A 23849-nucleotide genomic window follows, 5' to 3' on the forward strand; every position below is an offset into this window, starting at 1 on the left:
TTACAAACCCTGGACACTAAATACAAAACAAACATAAGACACCCTGAAAAGTAGGGACCTCAGCGATAACACAGCTGGGGGGCAGGGGCCCCCTGGCTTTCCTTTTGCCTCATATATTCCAGACTTGGAGATGAACAGGTTACAGCCCAGAAAGGTCTGTGAGCAAAGACCCAAAAACAGCCCAACTAAAGCTCGCCCTCTCTAGCTGAAGGATCGGAAAGAGGCGGCCCAGCAGAGAGAAGCTTTCAGGCAGTGACGGCTCTGCTCCAGCCAAACACCAAGAGAAAACTCTGCCTCTCCCACAACAGCCAAGGTTAGTGGGGAGCCCAGACTCCTTCCGCTGGACGGTACACCAAGCCAGCACCCCCACCCTTGCCAGAGCAATGCCACAGGCGTCAGCTGCAAAGTCTCATCACCCCAAGATCACACCAGGCAGACCTCAGGTGGGGTGGAAAATGACAGCTGACAGCGAGGTGGGGTGGACATTAGGATTACCTGGCAGGAGCTCGAAGCAACCTCGACAAAAACGCTTCAAGAAACAATCACAAATATGACTGACGTAGGTGGAAAACGGAAAGCCTCAGCAGAGAGGCAGGAAATCTCAGTGAAGAAATAGAATATATTTTTACTGGACTTTTAAGAACTAAGAAGTTCAGTTTTAATAAAACTCAGTGGATAAGCTCAACAGAATGAAGAGGACAGAGGAGAGACACCGTGGGCTGGGACATGGAACAGAACCGTCCAAACTGAGCTCAGAGAGACATTCTAAAAAAATAATAATAACAATAAAGAGCCTCAGGGACCTGTGGAACAATGACAAAAATCAAAAGCTTGTGTCATCAGAGTCCCAGCAGAAGAGGAGAAAGAGAGAGGCTAAAAAATATTCAAAGATATATCTGTAAACATCACCAATTTAGCAAAAGACATAAAACTACAGATTCAAGAAGCCGAGCAAACCCCAATCAAAGAAATCTGTGCCAAGACATCACAATTAACATTTGAAAACTCAAGACAAGGAAAAGATCTTGAAAGCAGCCAGAGAAAAACACCACCGTCCTATAAGGGGAAAACAAATAAAATGACAGTAGATTTCTCATCGAAACCCAGCCCAGAAGGAGGAGCACAGCAATTTCCAAGTGCTGAAAAAACATCTGCCGAGAATGCTATGTCCAGGGAAAACAGCCTCAACAAATGAAGGGGAAATCAAGACATTCTCAGATGAAGGAAAATTAAGAGAATCTGTCACCAACAGACTTGTCCAAAAGAATAACTAAGGAAGTTCTCTAAACAGAAAGAAAGCAGTAAAAAAAAAAAGAAACTTGGGGCATTAGAAAGGAGAAAAACACATTAAGGAAAAGATACTGAAAACTCCAATAGGCTTTCTCCTCTTAAGTTTTCTAAATTACGTTTGATGTTGAAACAAAATTGTAACACTGTGTGATGTAATTCTAAATATATTTAGAGGAAATATTTAAAACAATGATATTACAAATGGGACACAGTAAAGGAACATGAAGAGATAGTGTTTCCATACTTCATTCAGTTTAGCAGGGAAGGACCCAGTCAGCCCCATCTGAAATGTCGCACCCAGCACCCCACCCGCATTTCACGGAGGGTCAAAATCTACAACCCTAGGGACCCTTGCAGCCCTCTCCACCAAGGGAGGCAGCCCACGTTGCTGGGCTGACCCTCCTTTCCTGGCAGAGGGCTGTTCTTTCTACCACCTCTTACAAATGGAATGGAAACCATATGCCTCTGGCTGAATGTCACCTGGTAAAACACAGGACCTGAAATCGCCCGCTGCGTTGAGGCTGAGCCTGTCTGGGGAATAACTGGAGAGCCACGCAGAGAAGAGTCTGGGCCCCATATCATCGTCTCTCCTCGCCCGAGCCTGTGGCCAATCACCCCTAGAAGTTCCTGTCTTGCCTCGTTCCTGAGGCTGTAAGCTCATGAACCCCTCAGCTGAAGCCAAAATAGGGGAGCAGGTCACGGTCAGACTGAGTATTCCTTGTGCAGTTACTGCTACAATGGGGAGGCAGAATCATAGCACGAAGGAAGAACAAGAATGGGAAGCTGTGTCCTTAGTGGAGAGTAGGAAGGGCCTGTGAGGCACAGGGCCCTCAAGGGACTCAAGGGTAGTCAGCAGGAAAGCGGGTCACGGGACGGGGGTAGCTGGAGGGCAGAGTCTCCTCTGTGGGAAAGAAACAGGGCCCAGGGTCTTGGGTGAGCCAGTCAGTGGTCTCCCCAACCTCCAGTTGGCCTGTGTGCACAGCAAGACTGCCTTGCCTTCAGAAAGGTGACTTCTGAACCCCCTGCTCTTCCCCCGTGGTGCAGGGCAGTGAGGTGGGGTCAGTTTCAAAGCTTTGGAATTCAGACAGCAAACAGGGGCCAAAGGGACAAAATGAACCTGAACTTTTGGAGGCGAGCCGAGAGGGGACACTACATCTTGGCACTTCCAAGGCCAGGCTGATGACACAGTCTGAGGACGAGATTTCATCGGCAGGGAAATGGGAGGCAAGCACGGGCTGGGAGGGCTCTGCACTTGCGCCAGGGCCACCAGATAGCTAACACCAGCAGCGTGACTTAGGGCGAACGCAGGCCTTCGCTCTGGGGCTGGGCTCTCAGTGGCTGAGTGAGTCACGTGGATCAGCGTGGAGAGGCCGGCAGGGCCTGAGCAGGGGCAGCAGGCTGGGTCCTGGCCTCAGAGCCCGGGGACTCAGCAGGCTTCCATGCGGGAGGGCAACATCACCGATTCCTGTTTCGGACTATCACTCTGGTTTCAGAAAAGACCACCTGAACAAGAGGGGCAGATGGCAGGTGATGCAGCCTGGGTGGGAGAGGACAGGGCGGGAGGCCTGAGTGGGGTCTGCAAGGGAAATCACCAGGAGCTGCTGACCGGCTGGCTGCCCCGGGGCTGCAGGAAGACTAGACCGTGGGGCGGGGATCTGGGAGCTTGGTTCTCTGCTCATCGGACTTTCAGGGCCTCAGATACAGTCCTCTTGGGCTGCGGCGGGTGAGGCGCTCTGGGGATGAGAACCTGGGAGTCTCCTGGGCAGGGTGGTAACCCAGGTCTTGGGCACACAGGGACACTCCTGGGAGAGGCAGCAGCATGGGCTCCCTCTGGTGGAAGGTGCCACTCAGCTGCGGGGCTGACTGGGGCCCATCAGGGTGGCCCACCCCTTCCCCGGCCCTGCTGCGCTCTGGCCCTCCCGCAGTCCCAGGCCCTGGTTCACCCTCCCCCCACCAGCTCAGCCCCTCTCCTCCGTGGGCCCCTGCGGTCCTCCCAGTGGGAAGCAGCAGAAAGCCCGACTGGTCCCATCTTTACCAGAGAGCGTAAGGTGACACATTGCTCTGTACCCAGATCCTTTGTCAGTTCTCAACAGGCTCGGAATCGGGAGGGGAAGGTCTGATCGACTGTCCTCGAAGCACCAGCACCCGATTGAGGAGGGACAAGTGAGCTGCACAGTCACCGGCAAACACACACTCAGAGACGAGGGCCGGGCCAGGCGGCACTTCCAGAAAGTCCCTACTCCAGACATAAGCTCCGTCTGTGAGGTGGCCATCAGCACCTCCCACGATGGCCACCACCCCGAGGGCCTGCAAACTCACTGTTGCCCAGGGGCTGCAGGCAGTGAGACCTGGCTTTAACCCACTGGGGCACCAGGGGTGTACAGGTAAACTCCACAGGGAGAGGACCTGGGCTGTGCCGCTTCGTGCTGAATCCAGGGCCGAGCCCAGTGCCAGGCAGCACAGCCCCCCATACAGAGCTGCTGTGGGGTGGATGGGTGGATGGGTGAAGGGATGGAGGGATGGAGGGATGGGAGGAGGCAGGAGGGAGATGGATGGTGAGAAACGAGAAGCGGCCTCAGGAGGGAGCACCGTGGCACAGGAGAAGACTCCCGAAGCCACATTAAAATGTCCCTGGGATTCGGGTTTTATTCAGGTCTGGTGTGGCAAACAGATCAGGAAATAACTGCCATTGAAAAGATAGTTTACTACTCACAGTTCCCAAGGGTGGGGGGTACCACCATGCCACGTGTGGCCAGAGGAGAAAAACACCAAAAGGAACTGTGGGAAAGTCTATTGGGGTTTTCAAGGGAAGGAATGGGCAAGACACAGTAGGGCCAGGCTAGGATTGGCTAGTTCCGACAGTACAGAGCCGCCCCCAGCTGTCTGGTGCCTGGCCTGCCAGAATCGGGAGGGGGTTGGTGTTGCACATGTCTAGGAGCCCAGACAGAGCAGGCAGGCTGGGGTCCGGGCCCCGGGTTGGCTGGCTTGCATGTCAGCGCCATGCTCCCCGCAGGATTTGCCATCTCTAGGGACCGGCTACTCTGGGAGGGGCAGACTCTCCTGACGCAGCAAGGCCCAGGGGTCAAAACATCAGATACAGAAGCAGGTTGCCCCCCACGGTCTGCCTCAGGCCCTTCTGGGTACTGGGGAGGTGGCGGGGAAGGCCAGGCCCGCTGTTCGCACCACAGCTCGGGGCTCCAAGACAAAGGGCCAACAGAGGAAAGAGAACTCGGGGAGGCCATGGAGAAGGCAAGCCTGTGGGCACAAGGATTCCACCTTATGCACCTTAAAAGGGCTGCTCCCCAGAGAGAAGGGCTCTGGCTGCAGAACCCCAGGTGAGCTGGTGGGGGCTGGCCTGGGGGGCAGGATGAAGGTCTGCACCCATCCTCACGTGGGTGTGCAACTCCGACCTAGATCTCCAGCAGCACCCAGGGGCTCTTCAGAGGGACCCAGGGGAACAAGCCAGCACTGTCCACAGGATGAGGGTCCTTCAGTGCTGAGCGCGGTGCCTGCACATTACAGAGGGCTGGGCAGCACACTCCCCCAGCACGGATGCAACCCCACGGGTGTGGTGACCGAAAATGCCTCTGGCCGTCCCCATCCCCGGGGGGCAAAGTTACCCCAGCAGAGAACGGCTGCTCTAGAAGCATTTAAATAATGTTCAAAGCTTTGTGTTCAGCTTTTCATTCCTCAAAACCACTTTTGTTTTCTTTATAAAACAAGCCCTACTCACACATACTTACACACACCACCAAAAGCCAACTTCCCAGAGACACGAGCAAACACCCCAGAACGCGGCCAAGGATCTTCTCTCGGGCAGATGAGAGATGGGGGCAGTGCTCAAGGCAGTGGTGGTCCTGCCAGGCCCCAAGAGTGGGTTCCACAAGTTCAGGGATACCAGGAGCTCCTCAACTCTGGCAGGCTTGTTGCTGGTGGGCCAAGGTGCCCTGGAATTGTGCCCTGGCCCCACAGGCTCCTTGGGGAGGTCCTGGGGTGGCTGGGGGCACTCACAGAGAGCTCCGAGGGTGGGGGCTGCCTCCCCTCCCCTGACAGACACAGGTGAGGGTTTTTCCAGCCCCAGTTGTCAGCTCACAGCAGGCTTTCGGGGTCCCGCCCAGCCTGGGGGCTCCCTGAGGGCCCTGACTTCCCCAGGGCTGGAGCAGGGCCTGGAACACAAGAGTGCCCACGAGTGGTCAAAGCAGGTGGCTGTGAGGAGAAGGCAGAAAATGGAGGTAAAATCCTGCCCCCAAAAAAGAGGGCTCACGTATCCTAAAGGGAGACAGGCCGAAGGTCAAGGGCAAAGTGGGCACAGCATGAGTCAGGAGGAGCAGGTGGGAACAGTGAGAACCACGAGGACGAGGCCTTCTGCTTCCCGGCACCTGCTGTGAATGCGGGACACCAGGGCGGGTCTAGAGGATCACTGCTGCTTTCCGGAGGCTGCTGGGAGCCCAGCCAGCCTCTACCCAGAGAGCACGGCTCTGGGGGCCCGACTGCACCACTTCTGGGGGGGGGGGGGGTCCGCCAGTCGGCAGGATTTTTTCATCTCCAGTGCAGCTGGGGGTCCAAGGCATTGGGAGAACTCACTCGGAGCGACGCATCAGGCTGTGAGGATGTGGTGGAGGTACTTGAAAATGCCCAGCGGCCCAGCCAGGGGAGCCCTGAGGCCCACGGTCCATGCCTTCGAAGAAAAGATCCATCCCTTCATCATTTGCTCATACCCTCCCTCACTCACTCACTCATTCACTCATTCATTCATTCTTCACACCCCTCCTGGCTCCACAGAGGAGCAGAGGCAGAGAAACAAAGACTAGTCATTGGAATCAGGGACCATTTCAGAGCTCTGGCACCTATGGAACCCTCTTCCCTGGACCAGCTGTGGAGGCGGTCACACCACTCGGATGGGCGCCAACCCTGGACCAAAGGAATTCCTCACTTCAGGTCCCTCCATAAATGCTGCTGGAACAGGTGGGTTTTTCCTTTGAGAGGATTCAGAACAGTCCCAAGCATTACAGTGAGGGGTCAGGCCCTGCCAGGGGAGAGTCAGCACACAGTGTCAGGGCCCCTGGGAGACCCAACGGGAATGAGGCCTGTGGCAGGAGTGCCGTGGGCCCAGGCGTGCGCCCCTCCATCCAGGACTTCCCCAGGGAGGCTGCGGGCCTGCAGGTGGGAGAGAGAAGTCTGTCGGGGCTGACGATGGCCAGAGTGCAATGACATCCTCGGACTATGCTCAAAGGGCAGCCTCTCCCACTTTTGAATAATTCTAAACACTTAAAAGAATGTGGACTCCGCCTCAGACCACAGCCATGTAAGTCAAAGGTAAGGCTAATTAGAAGCAGTTTCCAGAAAATTGCCAGAATGTGTAGGTCAAGGTACAACAGAGACGTGTGGCTAGAGGAGATGCAAGGCTAGGGGGCCCTCCAGACATAAACCAGCCCCCTGGAGCTGCGCCTGGGAAGTCAGTGCCACTTGAAAGCTGATTCAGACCATGTCCAGGTGCTGTCATTAAACCTGAACCTTAACCAGCACTTTGCATAGGCTGCCACATGTCCACTGTCCTCCATCCCTAACCTTCCAGATTGTTCTGGAAAGATCCTCTCTTCATGAGACCCACCGGCCCCAGGAGTCATTACCAAGTAAGCCAGAATCCACGCGGCAGCCTGGGAAGGAATCTTCCTTGGCAAGGCACGTGGTCATCAGATTTCCGGCGCTCGGGAAGGCGAGTGCGAGCAGAGCGGAGCCACGACAGCAGGACGCCATGTACTGCAGCTCATTCTTCCTTTGGGGCCAACGGACTGAAGGTCCCAGGAGGGCAGGACTGGGTCCACCTATTGGCTCGGTACCGAGAGCGTGGCTGCCTCTCAGCCAGGGCTCAAGAACCACTTAGGGAATTATCCTCATTTCCTGGAGCTACCGGCTTCAAACACCAGAAATCCATCCTCTCGCAGGGCAGGAGGCCAGACGTCTGAACTCCAGCACCACAGCCAGGTCCTCCTGGGGCCGCCAGCCATCCTTGGATGCCTGTGGCTGCATCGGGCTGATGTCCGCCTTGGTGCTCACACGGCCTTCCTCCCTCAGCGTCTCCCCCAAGTCTCCTTGTCCAACCTCCCCTCCTCTTTCAAGGACACTAGTCATTGTATGTAGGGCCAACCTTATCCAATAGGTCCACGTCTCAGCTCATTTACCTCTGCGAAGACCCTGTTCCAAATAAGGCCACATTCACAGGTGCTAGGGGTTGGGACAGGATGCAGTTCAACCCACCGCAAAAAGGGACACGCGGTCCCAGACTGGAAAGGAATCTTCCCAAGCGCTCATCTCCCTCAGCGTTGCGAAGTCCCACGTGGTGAGCACCTCCTGGGCTCAGAAGGTGAGTGCATGGGCCTGGGTGGCCAGCAGCGGGGCCAATGGGGAGCCTTCCCTGAGCTGTCTGGACCCACGCCTGGGATTCCAAAAATGGAAGCACATTTTCAGTCACTAATCATAACCATACCCTAAAGCCACATGCCAACCCACAGTTACGGGAATACATACGTAGGGCTGGACACTGTGGGGTGTAGGTTTGGTGTGGTGTGTGTGCGTAGGGTGTGTGTGATATGCATGAGGCGTGTGTGGTGTGTTCAGGAACTAGGAAGCACCCCCATTTGGGGTGGGGGTACATTTTCGAGGCCAGGTGGTGGTGAATGAGAGGGACCTGAGGCAGTGTGGGCAGCCCCGACTTCATTCCTCATGGCCCTGGAGGCCGACACCCAAGACAAGGGGGGCCCTGGGGCTGGTTCCCGGGACGCCCCTCTCCAGGGTGCAGAGGCCCCTTCTTGCGGTGTCGTCAACGGCCTCTCCTCTGGGCGCTGCTGCAGACAGACCTCTGGGGCCTGTGCCTCTTCCTCTTACTGTGACGCCGCATCAGGTCCCTAGCCTATGACCCCATTTAGCCTCAGCCACCTCCCCAGAGGTCTGGTCTCTAGTTACAGTCACTCTGGTCTCAAGACTCTGGCATAGGGATGTGGAGATACCACGCAGTCCATAATAAGGGAACAGGTTGTCAACGTCGCGTCTGTTTAAAAGGACATGAGAAAGCAGTGGGGAGGCAGGGTACCCGAGTGGCACTCAACGAATGCAGCGTACGGCAGCTGCACCCGGAGCCTGAGGTGTGCTCTGCGGTGAGGGGCTTTGAGAAGCATCGGTGAGGCCCTAGAAGTGTGACCCAGATCCACAACCACAGGAAACACCAGAGCTTCCAGGCTCCCCAACACTGACCGGAGTGCTATTGTGAGGGGTGAGGAGCGTCTCCCCAGCAGGATCCCCAGTAGCCTCGTACCCCTTGCTGACACGGCTGACCGAGAGGTTCCCAGGAGGCCACACAAGGCTGAGATGAGGGGCTCTGGGGACCATATGTTCCCGGGGACCTAGTGCCACTGTGCTGAGATGACTGCCCCATATTCAGCAAACGTACGAGATGGTCAGAAGAGCCTGGACCCCACTGGCCAGTCAGACCAGATACGGCTGCCCCCGCATCCCTCAAGCACTCCCTGGGGGCCAGTCTGTGTCAGTCTGCAGACCTTTCTTGAAGCCACCCTGGAATAAGTGAAGTTGAGAGGCCTCCCAAGAAGCCATCTGAGGAGGGTCACGTCCCCTCACAGATGTACATTGACAATAAAAAGGGTTCTTCCCCTTTGCTGTCCTGCCTAAGAGGGGGCTGGGCATGGGGGGCTCATGGTGTGGCTCAGGGGTGTCACACTTTTGCAGAGCCTTCACTTCTGCACCTGCGGGCTAGTGCTTCTCTCAGGAAACATGCACAACTGGTATTCTGCTTGTGGAATTTAGCCCAGCATCAGCACTAGCCAGGAAAAGCCCGTGATTCATGGGCAGTGCCGCCCTCTGCGTTTGGAGAAAGTGGCCAACGATCAGAGGCAGCCCACAGACCCAGCCGGCAGACAGGGCCAGTGCCTGCACTCTGCCCCCGGCGCCCCTGCGCAGGATGTGGTGACGGCCCCGCATGCTGTGTGCAGGGCAGGTGTATTTGCTGCTGGGACTTCTCAGCCACGTAGAGTGAGAATAATTGTATCCACATGGCATTTGTTTATAGAGAATTTCACTCATGTTTCACTAAGTGCCCTCCTTCTAACCCTGTGGCTGAACCACCACCCACCAGGTTCCCCTTCTTCAGTTACTGCTGCTTCCTGTTCCCTGAGCACAGTTTGGATTCTATCAGATGGTGTCAGTACAGTGCAAGCAGATTCATGATGGGTAAGGGTTAAAGAAGGTCCACCACGTGTCAGTCATGGAAACCCCATCAACCATCTCACCCCTCTGAGCCTCAGTGTCCCCCATCCGTAAAGCAGAAACAACTCTGCTAACTACTTCACAGAACAATTAGGAAAATCAAATTTAAAAATCATCTGATAAATTTAAAGATCAAACTGCTATTGAAACAAGTGGTCTGGAATTATGTCATCAGTCTTCTCCGGCATACAGGACAGGTTGTACCAGACCAAACTCCGTGCCAAAAAATAACAAGAAAAGCTGGGTCCAGTGCAAAGATCCCTGGGAGAAAGGAACCGACCAAAGCGAGTCAAATAGTAAGTGCTGCTTCCACCCTCCAGGTATTTGAAGACTCCTAAGCAGCACAGGTTTGAGAGGACTGGAAGCCAAGCAGGAAGTGGCTGCTGTGAGTGACAGAAACACATTTTCATGAGTCTCACAGGGCTGAGGGGAAAAAACTGGAGTTCAAGGTACCGAGTCAGCCAAAACCTAGGTGCCTTAAGAGGCAAGGGAAATGCGAAGCTGTGAGCCCAGCGCTCTGCACCACTTACCTCAAGGCAATTGCTGATTTGCACAGTGTCCAGAGCTGACAGGCCCTGCAGAAAATGAAATCTGAGTCTGAAAAGCCAAGCAGACCCTTGGGCACGCTCACTCCACTGTGGGGTGCCTGGAGATCAGGGTGCACCAAATGCCACCAGGGAGTAAGGACGACCCAGAAATAGACTTGGCTTACAAAGGCTAAAAAGCACTTCAAATAAGCTCAATATGTGATTGGATTACATTAGTCTCCCCCTAATCAGGCTGCCTGTCACAGTCAGAAGTAAATCCTCTCTAAAAGAAGGTAACATCATTCAGAGCTACATCAGTTTATGACTACAATGTCCAACATTCGATCAAAACTTACCAGACACACTGGACACTGGATCAAAAGAAAAAAGTCACAAGAGAACGATACTGTGGAAACAACTCAAATGTCTACCAACAGAATGAATATATAAAATATAGTACATCTGGAGAGTATCAAAGCCTAATTTGGCTACCCAGAAAATGAACTAAGATACAATATGAAGAAGAACTTCCAACATCAGCCCTCTCTGGAAGACTCATACCAGAAGATGATCATCAAAAAACCTCAACAAAGATCCAGGCGATGCTGCAGTTATAGCTGCATTCATCCCACTGGTTCCTGGACTTGCCATTGGAATGAAGAAGGTGATATCTAAGCTGGCCTGTGCATACAGTAAAACAACAAGTTTGACTGGATCTATACTGTTGGAACTCAACCAAGAATTAGGAGAAGTGCAAGTTGTAGCGCTCCAAAATCTTACAATTACAGACTATCTACTGTTAAAAGAACATATGGGATGTGAACAGTCCCCAGGAATGGGTTGTTTTAATTTGTCTGATTTCTCTCAGACTGTTCAAGTACAGTTGGACAATATCCATCATATCATAGGCAAATTTTCACAAATGCCTAGGATGTCTAACTGGTTTTCTTGGTTAGCCTGGATATGGCTGGTAATTATAGATCTGTTTTGGTTATGTAACTGTATTCCTATTATGTTAATGTGTGTGCACAATTTAACTAGTAGTTTAAAACCTATACATGCTTATGTTACTCTACAAGAAGATATGTCAAAGAAATCAATCTTCCCATGTTTTCTTCCGCCTGCTACTTCTATAGCTTTTCTTCTGCCTTCCTAATTATTACAACCCTTAAATAGAATCATGCCTCATATCGAATTTACCGAGTATCACAATTCCTCCAAGTGATAAAGATACCTCAAGACAAATGCTGGGCATAGAAGCCACAGGGCATAAATCTGCAAAGAAGTAAAAAGCTAACCTTTTCAAAGAATATTGCTTCTCTCTCACTTACCAACTTTACATTTCCCTGTATGGCCCCAGAAGATGACTTGTTAGCCAGAGACGGGTAAGATTCCTCAAGGGAGGAACAACCTAAGACAGGCACAGTCGCAGGGGGGCCATCAGGTGAGAAATTGGGGATCAACAGAGGTGAGGCTTAGAACCTCACCCCCCCTGCTTTGAGAGAAATCTTCTGCATCCGTGGATGTTTTATTGCCCATGTCTAGCTTGGATTAACACATAGTCTACAGGCACACACCTGATCATCTACAATTGCCCTCTTACAGCACTAAAGTATGTTTTCTACCTTTATCTTGCATCTACCTACCACTTCAGCATTTTATTAAAAATAATAATAATAATAATAATAAAGGGAGAAATGTGGGATCCACATATAAATCAAGTATAAAAATCAAATGAATATTCATATTTGACCTGATTGTTTATAGTTCATAATGCGTGATCAAAACCAGAAGTTTCTGTGATGACTGCCCTTGCACTGCTCACCATGTAAGAACTTATTCACTGTGTAAGAATTTGTTCACCATGTAAGAACTTGTTCGTTATGCTTCGGAAGATTGGAGACTGACGAGAATTAGGCTTGGGGTGGATTAATGATTGTGCATTGAGCATTGATTCCCCTATACAGAATTTTATTGTTGTTAACAACCATTTGATTAATAAATATGAGAGAAGCCTTCTCAAAATATATATATATATATATATATAGTACATTTGTACAATGGATTGCTGCACAAGAATACAAAAAAAAAAGCTACTGCTACACAAAACACCATGAATAAATGTCTGACTATTGAATAAACAACTTAGATACAAGAGAGCACATACCACGGGATCCATGCATAAGAAATTCAACAATACACAAAAGTAATTCATGGTGACAGGGATTTTAAAAAAGGCTATATTTGAGGGAAATATCAAAAGCAAGGGACACAAGGTAGGCTTCAGGGTGCTAGAAACATAAAACATACTTACATGGGTGATTACTACTTGGATATGAAGATAGATGATATAGATTGGTACAGGTATAGATACGCTTAAGGAACGTATTTGATAAGCTTCATCATGGGGGCAGCAAACATGGAGGACTCTGAACCATCATAGAAGAAAAAGGAGAAAGTGGATGTAGCTGGGAAGGGATATGGGATTGAGCAGATTTTAGGGTTTTTTATGGAAGAAAGTTGGGCTTCCATTCAAGGGTCAAAAAAGTTTACTCTACCTCTCAATGGAGAAACTGAAACGCCACATGACAGGCGATGTAGATATGGGAAAGGGTGAGAAAATAGGACCAGACCTCGTTCCTGAATCCCAGAACGCTACATCCAACCTACCTGTTCCATATTTTTCACTGGGATGTCTCAGATTCAACACTGCCAAAGCCCAAGCTTCATCTGACAGCTCCCCCCTCAGTGAATGACAACATTCTTTACCCAGCTGCACGCGGTAGAAATCCTTGATGCCTTCTCCTCTTCCCCACAACTCATTATCCGATCGGCCACCAAATCGGACCCCACTTCCCAAACAACTCTAAGACCAGCCCGCTTCTCTCCCTTGCCCTCCACCACCCGCCAACCACGACAGCCCCAGCCGCCGGCATCAAAGCCGGTCTCAGGAACCTCTGGTCTCTCCTGGACACGAAGCTGCTCCCACAGCCAGGACACTTTTAAAAATGCGAGTCCCACTGTGACTGGCCCTGCTTACACTGGCAGGCGGCTTCTCACGGCTCTTGGGATAAGGAGCGCTCCCGGCGTCCACCTGCTCGCCTCAGCAGGCCCCTTGCTCCTCTGTGCCCTCAGGTGGCTGGGGGCCCTACCACCCCAGGCCTCTCACGAGCACACCCTTCGTCCACCCTCAGGCCTGCCTCCTCCCCTAGCAGACTCCTCCCAGACATCAGATTTCTGCCACGGGTGCTTCCCGTGGGGACCCCGTCACCCCTGCCTTAAGGCTCGCTCACTAAACAGTGCTGGGTTCGGCCGGCCCTTGATCATTTCAAGTCTGAGCAGCGGACAACACTCTCGGCCTCCCTCCGCACGTGAAGAGACAGGGGTCCGGAGGAGTGAAGGGACACGCCGAGGTCACGGGGCTGGAAACAAGCCCCTCTCCTTGGACGAACAGGAGGCTCAGTTCACATCTGACTACGGGAGAAAAAAACAACTGGGAAAGCATCTCACTTAGAAAATTATGACACGAAGGAAAAGCAGGTGACAGGGGCTCGTTACCCAAATTTCTTTCCTCCCTCGCGTTCTTTCTCTCTTCCCCTCCTTCTTCCCCCCTTCCCTGCATTCGGTAGCTGACTTGTCTCCCTTTAAATACTTCCCAAGGAAGCAGCCTGAACAGGCGTCCCCACAGATTTAGAAATTCTGTGCAATAAACATGTCAAGGGTGAAATAAGACAATGCATTTTCTCAGCCCTACATCAGGCCAAATTACATATTAAAGGACCAACATCTGAACAATAAAACACAGAATGAGAGCCACACACGTTTAACTTGTTGGAAGCGTGGCTGAGATCTGGGTGAATGGAGCGGGTGGTAGAGCTAAAATTGTCATTCTCCAAAGGCTCCCTACATGGGGCACAAATCTGCTTGGACCACCCCCACCCCCAACCTCCGCCCACCAGAGCTGACCCAAACCCTAGGAGGCTGATCACTGACAAACGACCCTGTCCTGCGTAGTAATAGCCTGCATTGGGCCTGCGCAGAGTTCCTCCACCACAGGACAGAGGCCCTGAGGGCTGCCCATCCCTGGGGCTCTGGAAGCCATTCTTTTCCTAGCTCTGTGCTGGATACAATGTACCTGCCAGACTAAATGGAGAACTGTGATCACCCAGACCCCAAACAGACCAGCTTGGCGAGGCCACCAGCACAGCCACGCCCTGGGAGCCCAGAAGGGCGGGTCGGTCCCCGCACCCACGGAGCCCAGGCGCTCGGACGGCTCACTCCCAGGGATGGTAAGTGACCGGGTCGTCTCCATCTCGTTCAGCAGGGGCACATAAACTCATTCCTCCCATTGGTGTCTTTAGTTTTTAACTTTTTTAAACTCTCTAATTTAGCTGAAATGACTCAAAGTACCTGAAAATCCTCCTCTATCCAAACACCAGTGTGCATTTTGTTGCTCCATCAATGACCAGCACTTTGTTTCCTGAACTTTTGTGATGTTAGAAGACAGTGCAGAGATCTCCCAGAGGCTTTCAACACTCAGCACTGGCTCTGGGTCTGCGAAATGCCACAGGAGCCCTGCATCCCCTCCAAGCCTGCCCTGGACAAAGCCAGGGCCCAGCCAGAGGACGAGGTGCAAGCCATCCTCAGGGCCTCTGCCCCCAGTACATCCCATGACAAGCTAGTGTCAGAGCTGGATGACATGCGAAATTGATTTAGATTTTAAGGGCCTTTGGGGGAAAATATAATTGTTTCTAGAGACAAACCAGGCATGGGCAATGACCTGTGATGTGGTGATCCCAAGGTCTTGTGCTGTTCCATTGCTTGTGACAGCTGGATTCAAGTTTGCACACAAAGTCCCCACGCTCTAATCACCAGAGCAAATTCAATTTCCCCACTCCCAAGAGCCTTCCCTAATTTTGATTTTTGCCATCACAGACAAAAATGGGGAATGCCAAATATGTTTAGAGTCATTCACCAGAGACTTCAGTCTCTCCCCTTGATTTGAAAATGAGGAAACCAGGACCCAAAGCATAAAAGACCTGCCCCAAACTAGAGGCCCAGCTTGCCCAGACCTAGAGTCCCCAAAGCCCTCCTGGCAGGTTCTTCGTCCAAGAAGAATTCCCTTCAGGGTGGGTGCACTCATATCCTGCAACAGGAAGACTCTAGAGAGATCAAAGACCGTGACCAGCCCCTGGTGCCTGCTCCTTGTCAGTCCTGGCTCTGTAATCACACTGCTCTTGTTTTTATCCCACTTTCCATGAAGATTAATATAATGCTTGAGATTTAAGGTACTTTTAAGTATCACTGACAAGGCAACAGTGGGTTTAGGATTTCCCGAGATAGTTGGCAATCTATGACATAGACTTAGTCTAAAGCAAATCAATGCACATGTGTGTGTGCGCACGCACGCACACACACACACACACACACACACACTCACATACACACCAAAAGTGGTATCAGAGGAAACCTCATGGGGTCAGGACTTTCACCACTGCCAATGTAATGAAGTGACTACTTTGCCACCCAACACCCTTATGATTTCAGGGGAGTCATCCTCTTTATCCCTCAGGGTGTCCACAGAGGCCAAGAGAGGAACCCAGGCTTCCACCACACCTGACAGTAATAAGGCAACACTCCCTTCTCCCAGTAAGGATGTGTCAAAGGTTGCCTGCTAAAATAGATTCAGATTAAATCCTGAACACCCAAAATGTCCAGGATACAAATAAAAATCATTCATCATACCAAGAAACAGGAAAATCTCAACTTGAATGAAAAAAGATGGCCAATAGACACCAACACCAAGATGACACACAATGGAATTATCAGACAAGGATTTTAAAGCAGCCATCACAACAATGCTTCAACAAGGAATTATAAACACACTTGAAATAAATGAAGAAATAGAATCCTCAGCAAAGAAAAAGATATGTAGCAGAAACTAATAGAAATTTTAGAACTGAAAAAATAAAAAGCAAAGTTTTTTAAGCTCACCGAACAGCCCACAGCAGAAAAGAGAAGGCAGAGGAAATAACTGGTAATGTGGAAGAGAAAACAACAGATGACCAGTCTGGACACTGAGAAAAAACAGACTAAGAAAAATATAACAGCACCTCAGGAACCTGTGGGACTGTAATGAAAGATGCGACATTCATGTCGTCAGAGTCCTGGAAAGAGGGAAAGAATGACAAAGTATTCAAAGGGACAGTGGCTGAAATTTCCCCAAATTTGGCAAAAAAAAAAAAAACCCACAAACCTACAGATTCAAGAAGCTAAGCAAACAACAAACAGGATAAAGCCAAAGAATCCACACCAAGACACATCATGATGAAACTCCTGAGAACTAAGGACAAAGAGCAGATCTGGAGAGCAGCAAGAGAGAAACAGCACCTCACTTACACCAATTTGAATGACGTGATTTCTCATCAGAAACCACGGAGGCCAGAGGAAGTGGAGCAATATTTATCAAAAGCTGAAAGAAAAGAACTATCAGTGAAAATGCCCTTCAAAAATGAAGGGCAAATCAAACTCTCAGTTGAAGGAAAGCTGAATTTGTCACCAGCAGACCTGTCCTAAAGAATAGCTAAAGGAAGCTCTTAAAGTGGAAAGGAAATGAGAAAAGATCTTGGAACATCAGGAAGAAAAACAGAAAAAGTAAAAATGTATAAAAATACAATAAATCAGACTTTCGGAAAATATTTTGCTAAACATGTTTTTTTCAGGCTTTTACCTTGGTTACCGTCATCAGATGCATGGATGGTGGGCACCTGGGAAATCACTGATACCTCTTAGATTTTTTTTTGTAAAGCTAATTGAGAAAAGTTTAATTTAGGCTTATGAATGAAACACAATATCTTTCTGATTACTTTGTCTTTTCAAAACATTCCATCCCTATTTATGTCAGATTTCCTACTGACAGAATTACATATTGATAAAAACTTTCATCTTATTCCCAAATTTATTCCAAATAAAATTGCCAGACTTGGCAAATAAAAATATAGAATGACAAGTAAATTTAAATATTACATGAAATATAATTACACTGAAAGTTATTCGGCATTTCTCTGAAATTTACATTTCAATAGGCGCCCTGTATTTAGTATGGAAACCCTACAGAAACCAAGTCCTCAGTGTCTGTAGGTCACAAGCTCTTCCTGAGTCGAAGCAACTCTTCTCATTCTCAAGAACTTGATGAGGGGTCTGCCCATCTCAATATCATCAATCCTGAACAGTAAATTAAGAACTTCTTTAGAAATGTCCCGTTTCCATACATTAGTAAGTCCTCGGCCTTTTAAAGCTTTAATTCTTAAGGGTAAACATGGTCTGGTCTTAGGGACTTTGGAGAAGAAATAAAGGCTTTAAAGCCCCTGCCAGGCAGAGGCCAGCTGGGGGAATCTACCAGGCCGGCCCTCTGAGCACACCTCACCCTGGCCATTGACCTGCTCATGGTCTCTGAACACCTCTTCCAAGCCCTCGAGGCATGAGGACCCTGAACTTGTACTCAGATCTTCACAACAAATGCCTGGGAGTGGGGTCGCAGGTCTTGGGAGTACAGGGGCACCACCCAGCCTGGAGGAAAGAGAAGTGGTCTGAGACGGGGTGGGGGTAGCCCTGAGAGGGCTCCTGGCACAACCCGTGGGGAGGAGGGTAGGGTGAGCGCTGGGGGCGGGGGGAGACGGCTAAGTGGCCCCATGTGCCCGGCGGAGCGGGAGCAGCAGTGGGGCCGTTGAGGGGCCCAAATCTCTGAGGAGGCCGGAGAGGATGGCGAGGGCAGCGGGGACCTCCCAAGGCGTCTCCAGGGGCAGATGGGAGGTGGAACCACCTTCCGGAAAGCTCCTCCCGGCTGCGGGTGAAGGACGGAGCAGGGCACAGCAGACAGGGGGCAGGGCATGCTGTCCCAGCTGCAGGGGAGTACCCAGAGGTGGACACCAGGAGGGCAGGATGGGAGAAGTAGGGACAAAGGGTAGTGCAAGGGATAGAGGGACCCCCCAAGTCCTGCTCGGCAGGTTCTTTCCCTCGGCAGCGTCTCTGACCCCTGCCCAGAGCAGGCATGGGCTGGGGCCCACGTCGCCGCAGCAGCGCATCAGGAAGGCGGGAGCGAGCCGGACTTGCCGATGCTCATCTACAAAGCTTCCCAAGGTCTGTCCCCAGGCCACATGCCGTTACTTGCATATTAAGAAGGGTTCTGTCTCACACACCTAGAATTGTATGTGTTACAAGCCATGAAAGGTGAGCTCTCAGGGTTTCAGGGTCCTGGGCCCTTCAGGTGCTCCAGAGCCACCCTAGAACCTCAGCTCCCCACAGCTCAGCTGATGGTCCTGAAGCAGGATGCATATCCCATTTGGACTTCTAAGCCATAAATACACATTTTGCAAACCCCGTCCCCTGGGCCACTGATTGTGAAGCCAGACACCCCAGGGAGAAAAGGAATCTCAGGGAACCACTTGTCCAGGGAACCAGTTGCCCCGGACCAGGAGTGACTGGGTCTCAGCAAGGGGCTCTGTGGAGGCTACTTCAATCCACAAAAAGAATTCATTTTTGTTGAAACACATCATTCACTCATTCACTCATTCAACGAGCTCTACAAAGCACCCACCATAAGCCAGGCCCAGGGGAGGAGCCAGGGACACAGCAGACAGGGTGGGACGCTCCTTCAAATCAAAGGGCACCGGGCTCCCTGGGAAACACTGGTTACTATTCCAACCTGTGTCCCAAGCACTGTGACGTTCAGGGGTGAGCAGCCAGGTAGAGCAGGGGGCCCGGGGCTTAGTCCTGCTCCACCACATAAGCCTCGGCATCTGTGGGGAAAGCCACACTGGGCTGAAGTCCACTGCAGCCAGGAAGGCCAAAGCCAGCGTCCGTCTCACAGGGCTGCCCTCCACAGCCGAGGCGTGGAGCCTCATCTGGAACCCGGCCCTCACACGGTGGCTCAGGGAGCTAGGCTGGGGGACCCTCCCTGGAGGGCAGAGGCTGGAAAGGGGCCGGAGGGTGAGGGCTCATGCTTCATCCTTCCAGAAACAGTGCTGCCGCTCCGCCCCTTCCTGCAGCAGGAGGAGGAACCTCACACGGGTCAGAATCTGGGAGCTGGGAGGCCCCCGGCAGAAGCCCAGAATCCACAGAATTCAAATGCCAGGAACACAGTGGAACTCAAGGTTTCTGGTCTGAAATCTAATCTTCAGGAAATAGTTTTGTAATAGTTTTCTGTTGGAAGCTATCAACCGAACAGCTTAAATCCAAGAGAACCTGCTCCCATCAGGTCTATGTTGCCCCGACCCCCACCCGCCGAAGGTGAGGCACTTAAGGATCACATGACACTTCTCTCCTGATTTTTTAAAAGGCTACATGAGAGTGAGTCACATAGGAGAAGCGTGGGGTGGTCCAGGCCATCTACTGTGTGGAAAAGGTAACTGAGTAATGAGAACATGGCGTCCCTTCAGTTCCAGGGGACACAGCTGTTCACATCTTACTATCTCTGAGGCCGAGATGCATCCCACAGTCAATGGGAGTGAACGCCTGTGACTGCATGTTTCATGACTCACCTACCAGCACAGGCGTGCTGGGCGCAGCGACGTGTGGGCCATGCAGCTTGCTAAGCATTTGATATGCACTGTGTCATTTATCTCTCACAGTACCCCAGTATGCACCTCACACTGGTCGCCCCACTTTGCAGATGGGGAAATAGAAGCTCAGAATGTCACACAGCACCCCTGAGGCCCCTCAGCTGGGGTGGGTTGGAGACACAGTCAGGCCCCACTGGCACCAAAGCCTCAAGCTCTAACCAGGACGCCATAGCACCACCCACATTCAGAGACGTCGGTGTGGCCGGGAAGCCAGAATTCATGGGGCAGGCACCCTTAAAGCCCCTGACACACACTCTCCACCCATGTCTTTACAACCCTATCAGGCAGGGACTATTCTTTTCTCCATCTTGCAGATCAAAAGAAACCATAGCACAAAGCTAATCTGAGGTCTCTCCAGTCAAGTAGTGAGGGGTCAAGGTCAGCCTGCTCTGAATCAAGGCAAAACAGACCTCGAGTTCAAGGCCAGAATTAGGGTCAGTGGAGGAGGCACCGAGGGCACAAAATTTAAGGAAGCACTCACTCTGCAGGTCCCCCTTGGCTACTTTAGGCTGGGTTCCGCAGGAAGCGGGTTCTGAGACCAAGTTCAGTGTGCAGAACACATAGGAAGGAGGGCCCTTGGGGCCAACCCCTCTGGAAGGGTGGGGACAGCAGCAGCAGCAGACCTGCCATACAAGACCAGCCCCAGCTTGGCAAACCTCAGAGCGAGCCCTGGAGCTAGACTGGCCCTTGACATTTGTCTCCTGTTAGACCAAGATGATGGCTTTTATGTCCCTCCACAGACGGTCACAGATGTGGGCTATCCTGGCAGGGTGGGCCTTGGCGAGGAGCCTCTGCAGCCAAGGCCACCCCACTGGTCTCGTACTGGCAGGCTGGATGTTTGCCAGCACCAGTCAGATGAGCCTGGGTGGGTAGGAGCACCTGTCCCTGGGCCTGTGCCGTGTCCACATCTGCCGCCATGGCCACTTAGTTCATGCACACTTGCCAGATAAAATACAAGACACCGTGGCAACTTTGAGTTTTAGATAAAGAACACATTTTCTTTAGTTTAAATATGTCCCAAATACTTTATGGGACTTACTTATACCATGGGAACACTTCCCAACCCATTCTGAGGCCAGTTACCCTGATACCAACACCAGACAAAGACACCACAAGGAAACTACAGACCTGTTTCCCTTGCGAACACACATGCAAAACACCTCAACTGAAGGCCAGCAAACCAAGAGCAGCAGCATCAGAGACCCGTACACCACGACCAGCGGGGTCACCCGTTAATGCTGCTTTCACCTGCAAAATCAGTGCGATCTACCATATTACTAGAACCATGGATTAAAACCGCATGACCATCCAGACAGATGCAGACAATGCACCTGACAAATTCCAACACCCTTTAAATGATATTTTTTAGTTCAGCAAATTAGGAATAGTACGAACTTTCTCACCTGATAAAGACCGTCAACGAAATCTATAGCAAACATCAGACATACGTAATGGCGCACACTGGAGGCTTCGCTCTACGATCAGGAACAAAAGACAAGGATGTCCTCTTTCTTCACTTCCGTTCAACACTGTACTGGAGGCTCACACCAGGGCACTTAGGCTGAAAAAGAACCATAAGGCGGCCGGATTGGGAAGAAGTAAAACTTCTCTATTTGCAGACGACACGATCCCGTCCAGGTGCTTGCAGGATGTTAGATCTTGCGCCACAGGAGAAGGTTCTCAAATTGCAGGTCAAAAAACTATAGCATAAAGTGCATAAACCCTCCCTCACCCAACCTTGCAGCCTGACCCCTTCATTAAGCATCTCGGAACCCAGGCCTGCTTACTGCCGGGCTGGAGCAGGCGGCCCAGGGCGCTCCGCAGAGACGGGCCTCCGCCCTCGGTGGCCGGCACCCCCTCCTCTGGGGATGGTGCCCCACCTCAACCCTGACAACAGGCCGAGCAGCCATGAGGGCAGCGGGGAGGGGTCCCCAGGGGCCGCTGAGCCTACGGAGAGCTAAGGTGCACGCCTGGCAAAGGCTGAGGCTGAGTTAATATGGACACAGAAATGCTTAGCGAACTTTCAAGACTTCTGTTTCAGGATGGGAAGCAGACAGAGCAGGTGTGTAAAGAAAAACTGATTGTGGTACCACATGGCTGGTACCATAAACATTTTAAATAACATTTACATACATAATTTTGTTTTCATACTTCATTTTTAAATTTTATAAAGATGTTATATAAATGTAGTATTCATATAATTACAATAATATAAGCTCTGATTTTTGTTTTAACTAAAATTATGATCTAACTAGACTTGGAAGACAGATGCGTAGGGGAGTGTCCGTGGCCAGGAAGGAGGGGGAGGGCTTGGGAGAGGCCGGGAGAGAAAGAAGCATCTCCCTCCCCCTGCGTGGCGCCGCACAGAAACTTTGTTTTATTAGAAGGGTGTCACTCAGCAATATGAAATTGCCAAAGATATGGGCAAACTGTTCAAGTGCTACCATCTCGGGGACGAGGAGGGTGCAGATTGCTAGGGAGGGCTCTCTTCTAACAACACTGGAGGGTTATTTGACCCTTACAGTATAAATCTGTATCTGACTAGAACTTAATTACAAGGCTTCTTAACCCTAACGACGCTAGCCAGGAGGACAGGACCACGTAGGAGGCTGCGGCCTCCAGGAAGCTCGTCCACAGGGAGGATGACATCAGTTCCCCTAAGGCTGCTGTGCTGCAGGAACCTGGGGCTCTGCCCACAGAAACCCGGCCGCACTGCCCCACTCCCCGCCCTTCCCAGCAGCCTCACCAGGACTGTGTCTCCGCCGGCAGCTGCTCCCCCTCCAGTCCCAGCCGTCAGTGGTCTGCTCTCTGACCACACCTCCTCTCCTCCCACGCCTGTCACCCCACAGCCCGCCGACTGCCTTGCCTCCAGCCCTGGGCAGGCTGGCTCTGTGACCACCATCCCAACCTGCCAGTGCCCAGTCCCTTATAGCAGCTCTGAAAATGTCCACGGGGACCCACCTCTCCCAGACTGACTCTGTATCCAGGGCTGCCACTCTATCCTGGGTTTGCAGGTCATGTCCTCTATTTAAAGGTTTGGTCTTGTGTCCTGTATCGACTTTCCCAGGATGCCCTGAATGTGCTATCTTTAGCACTTTTTAAAAATAATTTACCAAAATAAATCAGCAGTGAGAGCTAGTTTTCAAATTTTACTGGGTGTCTTACATTTTCATTTGCTAAATCTGGTAACCCTATCTGATCCATACTCAGCTTGAGCCCCTTCTCTCCACTTCCTAGGAAATGTAGGTCCTTCACCTGAGGTCAGAGCTCAGCATGCCTCTGCTGGTCCCGGGCCCCATCCGCTCCTGCTGGCCAAGATTTCACCCCTCTTGACCATATGTCTTGCCAATGGGTTTCAGCCCTGGGCAAGTTTGCTATGGATTCAATGTGACCAAAGAAACTAACAGGAAAACGTTCTTTGGGGTGAAAGGGTTTATTACCTGGCTTGTTCTCTGGCCGTAGGTCGAGCATAGCGTCTCCGCCTCCACCCAGAGCGCTGGGCCGAGCTCTCTATGTAGTGCAATAATGGCTTATTGCCTAAAGGTGTGGAAGCGGTAGCCTAGCAACAGGCCAGTTACATCATCAGGTGGTTTCAGTTCAGTGAGGATCCTGCCCATAGGAACCCCAACTTCGCCACACCACATATTCAGTCTCTTCCTCTCACGTGAACATAATCCATTCATTCTGTTAACTTGAAAAAAAGGCAGGCAGGCTTCTTGACCCTGCGTGTCTCTCTGGTCACCAGCATCTCTCCCTGTCCTCGCAGCCGAGCTGCCCACCAGTGGCACTGCCCTTGGTATCTCCACTTCCTTATTTCCCACTCAGCTGTGAGCCCTGCGGCAAAACACGGCCGGCCTACCACTGCCCAAGTAAGGGAGGCTGGGGTCCTCCGGGGCTTCCCAGGCCGGCTTCTCCGAGCCCCCTCCCCAGCCACTCTCCCCTGGCTGCCTGTTACAGCTGGTTTCTGCTCACCTGTCTCCCTGGCTCTGACCACCCTCGTCACTGGCGGATTGTGGCTACATCTCTGGGCCTGTCTTTGTCGCACTGCCCTGGACGTCCCTCCAACGGCTCAAACGTTTCCCCAGCTGGCTCCTCCTCCTGGGTTCCATCCCACGAGTGCCTTGCCTTCGCATTG

The 23849-nt window shown here is 51.6% G+C and overlaps 1 long non-coding RNA gene across 2 annotated transcripts in view; it reads right to left on the bottom strand.

Annotated features, from left to right (window-relative positions):
- Nucleotides 1-23849, bottom strand: part of LOC140844884 (uncharacterized) — a 145403-nt gene extending 121554 nt beyond the window's left edge. For both annotated transcript variants that reach the window (XR_012123403.1, XR_012123405.1), the window contains exons 1-2: nt 23155-23849; nt 21118-21275 (exon numbers count right to left, since the gene is read on the bottom strand). This is a non-coding gene — a long non-coding RNA (uncharacterized lncRNA). The remainder of the gene's footprint in view (nt 1-21117; nt 21276-23154) is intronic.

Source organism: Manis javanica, chromosome 12 (genome assembly GCF_040802235.1).
Source record: "Manis javanica isolate MJ-LG chromosome 12, MJ_LKY, whole genome shotgun sequence".
NCBI classification, from domain to species: Eukaryota; Metazoa; Chordata; class Mammalia; order Pholidota; family Manidae; genus Manis; species Manis javanica.